Raw genomic sequence first — 10,308 nt, forward strand, 5'->3', positions numbered from 1 at the left:
TCGCGTTGTAGATATAGATTCTAAACCAACAGAAATCCCTTCGTGCAAACGTTTTGATCGTCACAAGTAAAAAACCCCTTTAAAATTGATAACCGAGTATTTAAACCTCGGGTCGTCTTCTCAAGGAATTGCAGGGAGGTATGTTCTTATTATTGGTTACGAAGATTGTAAATTGGGGTTTGTCCTATCCTAGTTAACCTTATCAATTGTGATGAGAATTGGATTTTTCTCCCACTTTGTTAACCTCTAACTATGAAGGTAAGTTAAGTGGATGAATTAATTCGAATCCTCAAGTCCCAGTCTTTCCTTGGGAAAAGTCAGAGTTATTGGATCTCGAATTAATTCTTGAAGAATTCTAATTTTCAGTCAACAATGAGTTTGATAACTCAAGAGTTACCAATTAATCAACCAAAGCCAAAAGGTAATAAAATCTACTTGAATGAAAATAAATTGGATACAGCCAAAACATCCATAACATATAAATCTGAAATACCTCAAATTATATTAAATAAAAATGTCAATTTTAACATGGACAATATCATCAGCCAATTGGGCAACATCAGTCAAACATAAATAAAAATATCAGAGTAAATAAAAGTAGAAGAGAAACATAAATTATTGAACCTGATGAAGATAAAATAATCCTAATCCTAACAGAAATCCTAATCCTAAATCCTAAGAGAGAGGAGAGAACCTCTCTCTCTAAAAACTACATCTAAAACCTAAAATTGTGAATTATGAGAGCCTTCCTATGAATGAATGGATTCCCCCACTTTATAACCTCTAATATGTGTTTTCCAGGCCGTAAACTGGGTCGAAAACAGCCCAGAAATCGCTGGAGAAGAAATCTGCCACGCTGATTTTCGTAACTGCGACGCATCCGTGTGGATGACGCGTTCGCGTCGCCTAGGTCAGAGCAACTATGGCATATTATATATTAAATCGAAGCCCCGGATGTTAGCTTTCCAACGCAACTGGAACCGCGTCGTTTGGACCTCTGTAGCTCAAGTTATGACCGTTTTAGTGCGAGAGGGTCAGGCTGACAGCTTTCCAGTTCCTTCAATTTCTTGTATTCTTTCCGCTTTTGCATGCTTCCTTTCCATCCTCCAAGCCATTCCTGCCCTGTAATTCCTAAAATCACTTAACACACATATCAAGGCATCTAATGGTAATAAGAGAGGATTAAAATAAAAGAAAATAAAAGTCAAAGAAGCATGTTTTCAATCATAGCACAGAATTAGGAAGGAAAATATAAAACATGCAAATCATATGAATAAGTGGGTAAAGAGTTGATAAAACCACTCAATTGAGCACAAGATAAACCATAAAATAGTAGTTTATTAGGCGCCGTTGCCGGGAATTGTTCGAGTTTGGACAACTGACGGTTCATCTTGTTGCTCAGATTAGCTGATTTTCTTTTTGTTTCAACCTTTATTTTATTTTCAAAAAGTTTTCAAAAATCTTTCAAAATTTTTCTTCTTTTTCGTTTTTCCAAAATTAATTTTCGAAAAATCCAAAAAAATTTTAATAAAATCTTAAAAATCAAAAATATTTTATGTTTCTTGTTTGAGTCTAGTGTCACATTCTAAGTTTGGTGTCAATTGCATGTTTTTAATAATCATTGCATTTTTCGAAAATTCATGCATGTGTTCTTCATGATCTTCAAGTTGTTCTTGATAATTTTCTTTGTTTGATCTTTGCATTTTCATGTTGTGAGTCTTTTCTTGTTTTTCATATGCATTCTTGTTTTATTAGTGTCTAAAACTTAAAAATTTCTAAGTTTGGTGTCTTTGATAAACCACTATTTTATGGTTTATATTGTATTTAATTGAGTGGTTTTATCAAGCTCTTCACCCACTTATTCATATGATTTGCATGATTTTACAATTCCTTCCTAGTTTAGTTCTATGATTGAAAACATGCTTCTTTGGTCTTAATTTAGCTAATCTTAATCCTCTCCTATTACCATTCGATGCCTTGATCTGTGTGTTAAGTGTTTCAGGCTTCATAAGGCAGGAATGGCTTAGAGAATAAAGAGGAAGCGTGCAAAAATGGAAGGAACACAAGGAATTGAGGAGATGACCAGCGAGAAGTCACGCGGTCGCATGGCTCACGTGACCGCGTGAAATGGAAGAAATCAGAGTGACGCGATCGCGTGCCTGACGCGACCGCGCGGATTGGAAGCTGTACGAACGACGCGAATGCGTGGACGACGCGCACGCGTGATACGAAAAACACTGAGTGACGCGATCGCGTGGACGACGCGGACGCGTGACGTGCGTGATCTGCAGAATTACAAAAGTCGCTGGCAGAGATTCTGGGCCGCATTTCAACCTAGTTTTCGGCCCAGAAACACAGATTAAAGTTAGGGAACGTGCAGAGACTCAACAAGCTTTCATAATTCACAATTTTTAGTTTTAGATGTAGTTTTTAGAGAGAGAGGTTCTCTCCTCTCTCTTAGGATTAGGATTAGGATTTTTAGAACTTAGGAATATTTTTATCTCATCTTTTTATCAGGTTCAATATCTTTTTATTTCGACTTCTCTTAATTGTTGATCATTGATGTTGCTTATTTGGCTTATGACTCTTCATATTTGGATGGATTTTATTTTATTAATATAATTGAGATATTTCAGACTTATATGTCACTGATGCTTGGGCTCTATCCAAATTATTTTCATTCAAGTAGATTTTATACCCTTTTGGCTTTGGTTGATTAATTGGTAACTCTTGAGTTATCAAACTCATTGTTGACTGAAAATTAGAATTCTTCAAGAATTAATTCGAGATCCAATAACTCTAACTTTTCCCAAGAAAGACTGGGACTTGAGGATTCGAATTAATTCATTCACTTAACTTACCTTCATAGTTAGAGGTTAACAAAGTGGGAGAAAAATTCAATTCTCATCACAATTGATAAGGATAACTAGGATAGGACTTCCAGTTCTCATATCTTGCCAAGAGTTTATTTTATAGTTATTTATTTATTTTAATTGTCATTTGAATTACTTGTCATACTTCTTCCTTATTTCCAAAACCCCCAATTTTACCTTTTTCATAGCCAATAATAAGAATATACCTCCCTACAATTCCTTGAGAAGACGACCCGAGGTTTAAATACTTCGATTATCAATTTATTTAGGGGTTTGTTACTTGTGACAACCAAAATATTTGTAAGAAGGGATTTTTGTTGGTTTAGAAACCATATCTACAACGCGTTTATGAAATTCTTTACTAGAAAAAATCCTAACGTCAGTCTTACATGTCTTTCTTTTCTAAAAATTTTTCAAAAATAAGTTCTTGATGTTCATCATGATGTGTATAGATCCACCGGCTGAGTGGTCTAGAGATATCTGAGCTTTTTTTGTAAGCCCATAGTAGAAGATGTCTAACTGCACCCATTCTGAAAACATTTCAGAGGTGCATTTCCTCAGCATCTCTCTGTACATCTCCCAGGCATTGTAAAGGGATTCATTATCCTCTTGTTTAAAGCCTTGGATGGCTAGCCTTAGCTGTGTCATCCTCTTGGGAGGGAAATATTGATTCAGAAATTTTTCTGACAGCTGTTTATATGTCCTTATGCTGGCCTTAGTTGGTTATTTAACTACCTCTTAGCTTTGTCTTTTACAGCAAATGGAAACAGTAATAATCTGTAGACATCCTGGTCTACTTTCTTATCATGTACTGTGTCAGCAATTTGTAAGAACTGTGCCAGAAACTCAGTAGGTTCTTCCTGTGAAAGACCGGAATACTAGCAATTTTGCTGCACCATGATAATGAGCTGAGGATTCAACTCAAAACTACTGACTCCGATGGAGGGTATACATATACTACTCCCATATGAAGCAGTAGCGGGGTTAGCATATGACCCCAGAGTCCTTCTGGACTGTTCATTTCCACTTAGTTCCATGATGGAAAAAGGGAGATGATGTGGATTTATTTTGTTTATTTTATTATATTTATAAATATATATTTTTCTAAATAATAATAATAAAAAAATTAGAAACTAAAAAAAATAAAGTAAAAAAAGATTTGAAAATTTTTGATGAGGATTTTCGAAAAAACTGAAGAAAGAGAAAGTGGTTAGGAAGTTTTGAAAAAAAAAAGATATGATTGAAAAGATATGATTGAAGAACAATTTAAAAAGATTTGATTTTTAAAATTGATGACTAATTTAATGCAAAATTTTCGAAAATCTGGAGGAAAAACACCAAGGAATACCAAACTTAAAAATTTTAAGATCAAAATACAAGAATGACTCAAGAACATAAAAAGAACACCAAACTTAAAATTTTTAGAAAACCAAAAATAAATTTTTGGAAATTAAATAAAAACTAACAAGAAAACACCAAACTTAAAACATGCAACTAGACTCAAACAAAAAAAAACCTAAAAGAAAAATAATAAATTTTTGAAAAATTTTGAAAAGAAAATAAAAGACTCTGACCCAAAAGACAAAATTTTCCTAATCTAAGCAACAAGATGAACCGTCAGTTGTCCAAACTCAAACAATCCCCGGCAACGGCGCCAAAAACTTGGTGCACAAAATTACAATCACACTTGCAATTCCGCACAACTAACCAGCAAGTGCACTGGGTCGTCCAAGTAATACCTTATGTGAGTAAGGGTCGATCCCACGGAGATTGTCGGCTTGAAGCAAGCTATGGTTACCTTGTAACTCTTAGTCAGGAGATTAATAACGAAAAGGGTTTTATTTGCAATATAATAAAAGAGCATGAAATAAAAGGTACTTGTGGTTCAATAATGGAGAATAGGTTGGAGTTTTGGAGATGCTCTGTCATCTGAATCTTTGCTTTCCTACTATCTTCTTCTTCACGCACGCATGGCTACTTCCCATCCTCTCAGTGAAAATGGTCCATGGCAAGCTGTGTGTAGGGTGTCACTGTTGTGAATGACTACTTCCCATCCTCTCAGTGAAAATGGTCCATGTGCGCTGTCACCGCACGGCTAATCATCTGTCGATTCTCGATCATATTGGAATAGGATCCAGTGATCCTTTTGCGCTGTCACTACGCCCAACACTCGCGAGTTTGAAGATCGTCACAGTCATCCCTTCCCAGATCCTACTCGGAATACCACAGACAAGGTTTAGACTTCTCAGATCTCAAGAATGGCCGCCAATGATTCTAGCTTATACCACGAAGACTCTTGATGCACAAGTTCGAACACTCTGTTGTTAGGAGAGGTACTCAAATTCGTGAACCAGGAACCCAAGAGATACACATTCAATCTAAGATAGAATGGAGGTGGTTGTCAGGCATGCGTTCATAAGTTGATAATGGTGATGAGTGTCATGGATCATCACATTCATCATATTTAAGTACGAATGAATATCTTAGAATGGAAAAAAGCGTGATTGAATAGAAAACAGTGGTAATTGCATTAATCCATCGAGACACAGCAGAGCTCCTCACCCCCAACAATGGAGTTTAGAGGCTCATGCCATAGAGATACAACGTAAAACGTGAAAATGTCATGAGGTACCAAATAAATCTCTAAAAGTAGTTTTTATACTCAACTAGTAACCTAGGTTTATAGAAAATGAGTAAACTAAGATAGGTAGTGCAGAAATTCACTTCTGGGGCCCACTTGATGTGTGCTTGGGCTGAGCATTTGAGCTTTCATGTGCATAGGCTATTCTTGGAGTTAAACGCCAGCTTTGGTGCCAGTTTGGGCGTTTAACTCCAACTATTATGCCAGTTCTGGCGTTTTGACGCCAGAAAAGGGCAGAGAGCTGGCGCTTTGACGCCATTTTACGTCATCAAAACTCGCTCAAAGTATGGACTATCATATATTTCTGGAAAGCCCTGGATGTCTATTTTCTAACGCAATTAGGAGCGTGCTATTTGGAGTTCTGTAGCTCCAGAAAATTTACTTTGAGTGCAGGGAGGTCAGAATCCAATAGCATCTACAGTCCTTTTTCAGCCTCTGAATCAGATTTTTGCTCAGGTCCCTCAATTTCAGCCAGAAAATACATGAAATCACAAAAAAACACACAAACTCATAGTAAAGTCCAGAAATATAACTTTTTCATAAAAACTAATAAAAATATACTAAGAAGTGGCTAAATCCTACTAAAAACTATATGAAAATAGCCCCAAAAAGCGTATAAAATATCCGCTCATCACCCATGCATTCAGGAAAGCTTGATACCCAAGCTTCTTGAAAAGGCAGTTTAGGTCATTTGGAAGCATCAAGGAAGGAGCCCGGGATGCAATCTCTGATAGCAAATTCTTGACATCACCTTCGAAATACACAAACTCATCACGGACAGAAACTGAAAAGTAAAACACATTTTTCCATAAAAAACCTATAAAATGCTAGCACACCTGATAAATGAAAAGAAATACAATGGAACACACCAGAAGAAGCACCAGCTGAGGGTTTGTTTGTGACATGAGAAATACAAGTGCTCGAAGCTTGGAAAGTGGACTCAGACGCAACATAAGAAGCTGATAAATAGGAAAAGATACAAGCATACACACAAGCAACATGAACATAATCATGTATGCAAATCTCAAATAAAAAAAGAAGAAGAAGAAGAAGTGGAGTAAAACAGTTGTATCTGCACCAGGAAATACCGTTCGGATGGGAGTAACAACATGTCTAGTAGGATCCCCTTGGCAGGTAATACCCGGCTCAATGTCAACATTACTCTTAGAGCTTGCTATTGCTCGTTGGCCATCTCGAACAACATCTTGGGTAGTACCCTCGTCAGGGACGTCACCAACAACAAAGGAATTAGGAGAGTCCCCACTGACCCTTTCTTGAGAGCTCTCATCGCCTACATTTACCGGATCAGAAGGTGCATTTGGAATTATTTTCATTTTACCCAAAAGACGATGAGACCTACGGTTCACAACACTTCTAGATAAGCTAACCACAGCCTTACCAGGAGACTGTGATGACTTAACAAAGCAAGCAGCAGCAGAAGAACCTTTAGCTTTTGCTGTCGAAGAAGGAGAAATTCCTGAGCCATTGGAAATTGGTGAGGTGTAGCATCAATGGAAGGCCCATGTGGTTTTTCAAGAGACCTCTTTGTAACCTTAACATTTGAACTCTCCACTTTACTACGCTTGACCACTTTAGCAGTAACAACTGAATCATCATATTTTCTCTTTGAAGAAAGGTGGATGTTTATAACACCTAACGTCCAAATCTGCAAAACACTAGTACAGAAGATACAACAGTCAAACACACGCAGCCCAAAAAAAGGGGGGTGGAAGAAAGACAAAAAAGAAGTGAAGAAACAAAAAACAAGAATCAACAAAGAGCAAATATTATTTGTAATTGTCGAAGGAGAAAGGCTGCCAATCATGAAATAAGGATCCTTGATCAAAATCGGGACAAATGATCTGACATCTGGAACAGAGGTACCCTCATATTGCCTAATATGCTTCTTCCTACACATAAGATAATCTGCATACTCCATTATAACTCCCCCATCCCTGTCAAGAGGAACAACCAAGAAATGATTGTACTTCGGGAGTTCTTTTTGAAACAGGACCTTTTTCATTAAATTTTTCAATGAAAAAAATTATGCTCCACATTCTTTGGATCTTGGTCCCACCCTAGTTGGCAATTTACCCTATCAGGACGGTAGATCACTGGGCAGATCAAAAATCCACAATGAAAATCCCTATCCATAACAATCAAACCAGGAAGGGGGGTAGAAAAAGTACACAAAAGCCAAAAGTCATAAGCCCCTTCCTTGCTAGTGAAAATATCATTGTGGTCATGTTCAAGACAAGCAGAATATATACGATGAATAACCGATGCACTAGGCTGGTAAGCGGTTACATACGGGCGAAAACAAAAATTTTTCTCTAAATCAATAACATCCTCCAAAGATTTGGAAGGATGAGCTGAACCCCAAATCCAAGCACGAGGACCTGCCTTCTTATCTGGAAGAATTGTAGAGGGCTTACGGATGGGAGCAAACTGAGAGAACCACTCAAAAAGAAAGAGTTGAAGAAATATTTCGTCAATGAAAGCCAATACTGGAAAGCGACCATGAGCAATCTTGAGTTACTGGAAAAATTGATCAAGCCGCGTATATAAACTACCGAGATACAGAGAAGCCAATGGCAGATGTTCTCCTTCAGCAATCAAACAAGCTAAAAGAAATACATCAGGGCTCATACACTCATCAGCTGGTCCCAAAAACACATATTTACTTAACCAATAAGCGACAAAAGCAGCTTCCCTAAGATTTGAAGGAACAGCAGGAGCAGGGACAAACTCACCATTGAGGAAATCACTAAAGAAATAACAAGACCAATTAGAGTAAGAATACTTAACAGTAATCTTCTTCTTCTTAGAATCTTGCTTGTCGCCAACCACCTCTTTTCCTTTCGAGGACCCACGAGTCTTTGGATGCTCATCCTTGGAGGAAGATTTCTTAACACGCCTACTCTTGGACAACTCTTTTGTATATCGATCAGCATCACTTAAACTCATTTGAAGACGTCTCGCAAGCTTAAGCATATCAGAATCTGGGCGAAGAAGAGTGAGATCCACACCGCTAAACACTGGTAGTTGAAGAAGAACCACAACATCTTCCAAAGTGGGTGAAAACTCACCCCAAGAAGTCAGAAAAGTGAGAATATGAGAACACCACCTCTGCCAAAGTAAACTCATATCATATCCATTCCGTTGAACACCCAAGCCTGCCAAGAAGAAATCAATTAGTGCTTCTTCAATATATAGCAACAAAGTAAAGAAATAATAAGAATCAATTATGATGATAGATGGTAGAGAACAACCAACCTGCAGATGTGCAGATAGCCTCAACAACACCAGCAAATTTTAATCTCCTCACAAAATTACCACCCTCCTCAAACAATACTGTGAATACCCACTTTTGTCAAACCTTATTCACGTGAGTAGCTACCTCAGATTTAAAAGACGTCCATGGAAATTCTTGCCGCTTCAACCGAGAACGAAGTAGAGCAGGACCTAATTGATATGAAGGTTTCTCAACAGATTCACCCAAAACTCTACAATCTGAAGAATCAAAGCCGGGTTTCATAGTTTTATCCAAACCTAATAACGAGCCAGAGGAAGGAAGGTCCAAAAAAGGTTTCTTAATCAGGAGAGGATCCACAAAAATAGCCATCTTATCTGATGGTTTAACCCAAGGTTGGGGTACAGATTCAGAAAACTCGACTGCATATTCTTGAAGAACATCGTCCATATCATCCACAGAAGAGTCAGTACCCAAATTATTACTAGAGTCCTCTAGGTCACTATCCGATATCTCAGCAAGTTTCATATAAGGCATGACAACAAAAAGAAACAATTCCTAAAATAAAGGGGAAAAGGAGGAGAACAGCAATAACAGAATAGAGTGAATATCAATATCACATGAATACTAACGACAAAAATACTCAAAAAATAAAGGAGAATATTGCAGGACACGGAAGAAATTCTAAAAGTCAAAGAGCATCGCATGTCAAGAAAACAACCAAGGAGTTCTCAAATAAAACAAAAAAACAAAGGTATGAAAATTATTCATTATATTCTTTACCTGATAAGGCCACTAACTCCTCACATCCTCATAATATGATATTTCATTTGGTGACATATATGAAAACATTGCAAGACATTATACATTTATAACTTTGAAAGAATATGAATATTGAACATTAGTAAATCGCTCTAATTGAAAAAGTTTATAAACAAATTACTTATGACTATGCTATATAAATAAAATTAAATTAAAATTTTTAAATATCTATTTTATAGTTACAAATGAACATTGCTCATAATTTTTAATTCAACTTCTTTTTTTATTATTATTTGTGATTTCATTGGAAACATATACAAACGAGGATATAATATCCAAAGTTGTAAGGTGAAAGATCTTTATCAAAGAATTCCTATAGCTAATTCCAAAATTAGCAACCCAATATACATGGGGCTGAGAGGGGTTACATGAGAACAAAGGCAGAGAACATAATAATAAGGATTCAAAATAATAATAATAATTCAGAGTAACAAGAGTACAGAATGATCAGAGTTTAGAATAATACGAGTTCAGAGTAACAAAAGTTCAGAATAATACAAAAAAAAGTCAAATATACAATAGCAGATATCCAAGTGCCAGAATCTCATACAAGAAAATAGGAGTACACATTATATGACAAAAAAGGGGAGGAGCAGGCTGAAGACAAAAAGCAAGAAAAGAAGAAAAAGAGTCTTACCAAGTAAGAAGACAGAGTAAAAAAGAAGAAGATGATGATAAACACGCTCTCCCTATCCTTCTAGGTGTTCTCTCTTTATGCC

This window comes from Arachis duranensis, chromosome 3 (genome assembly GCF_000817695.3).
Source record: "Arachis duranensis cultivar V14167 chromosome 3, aradu.V14167.gnm2.J7QH, whole genome shotgun sequence".
Classification (NCBI taxonomy): domain Eukaryota; kingdom Viridiplantae; phylum Streptophyta; class Magnoliopsida; order Fabales; family Fabaceae; genus Arachis; species Arachis duranensis.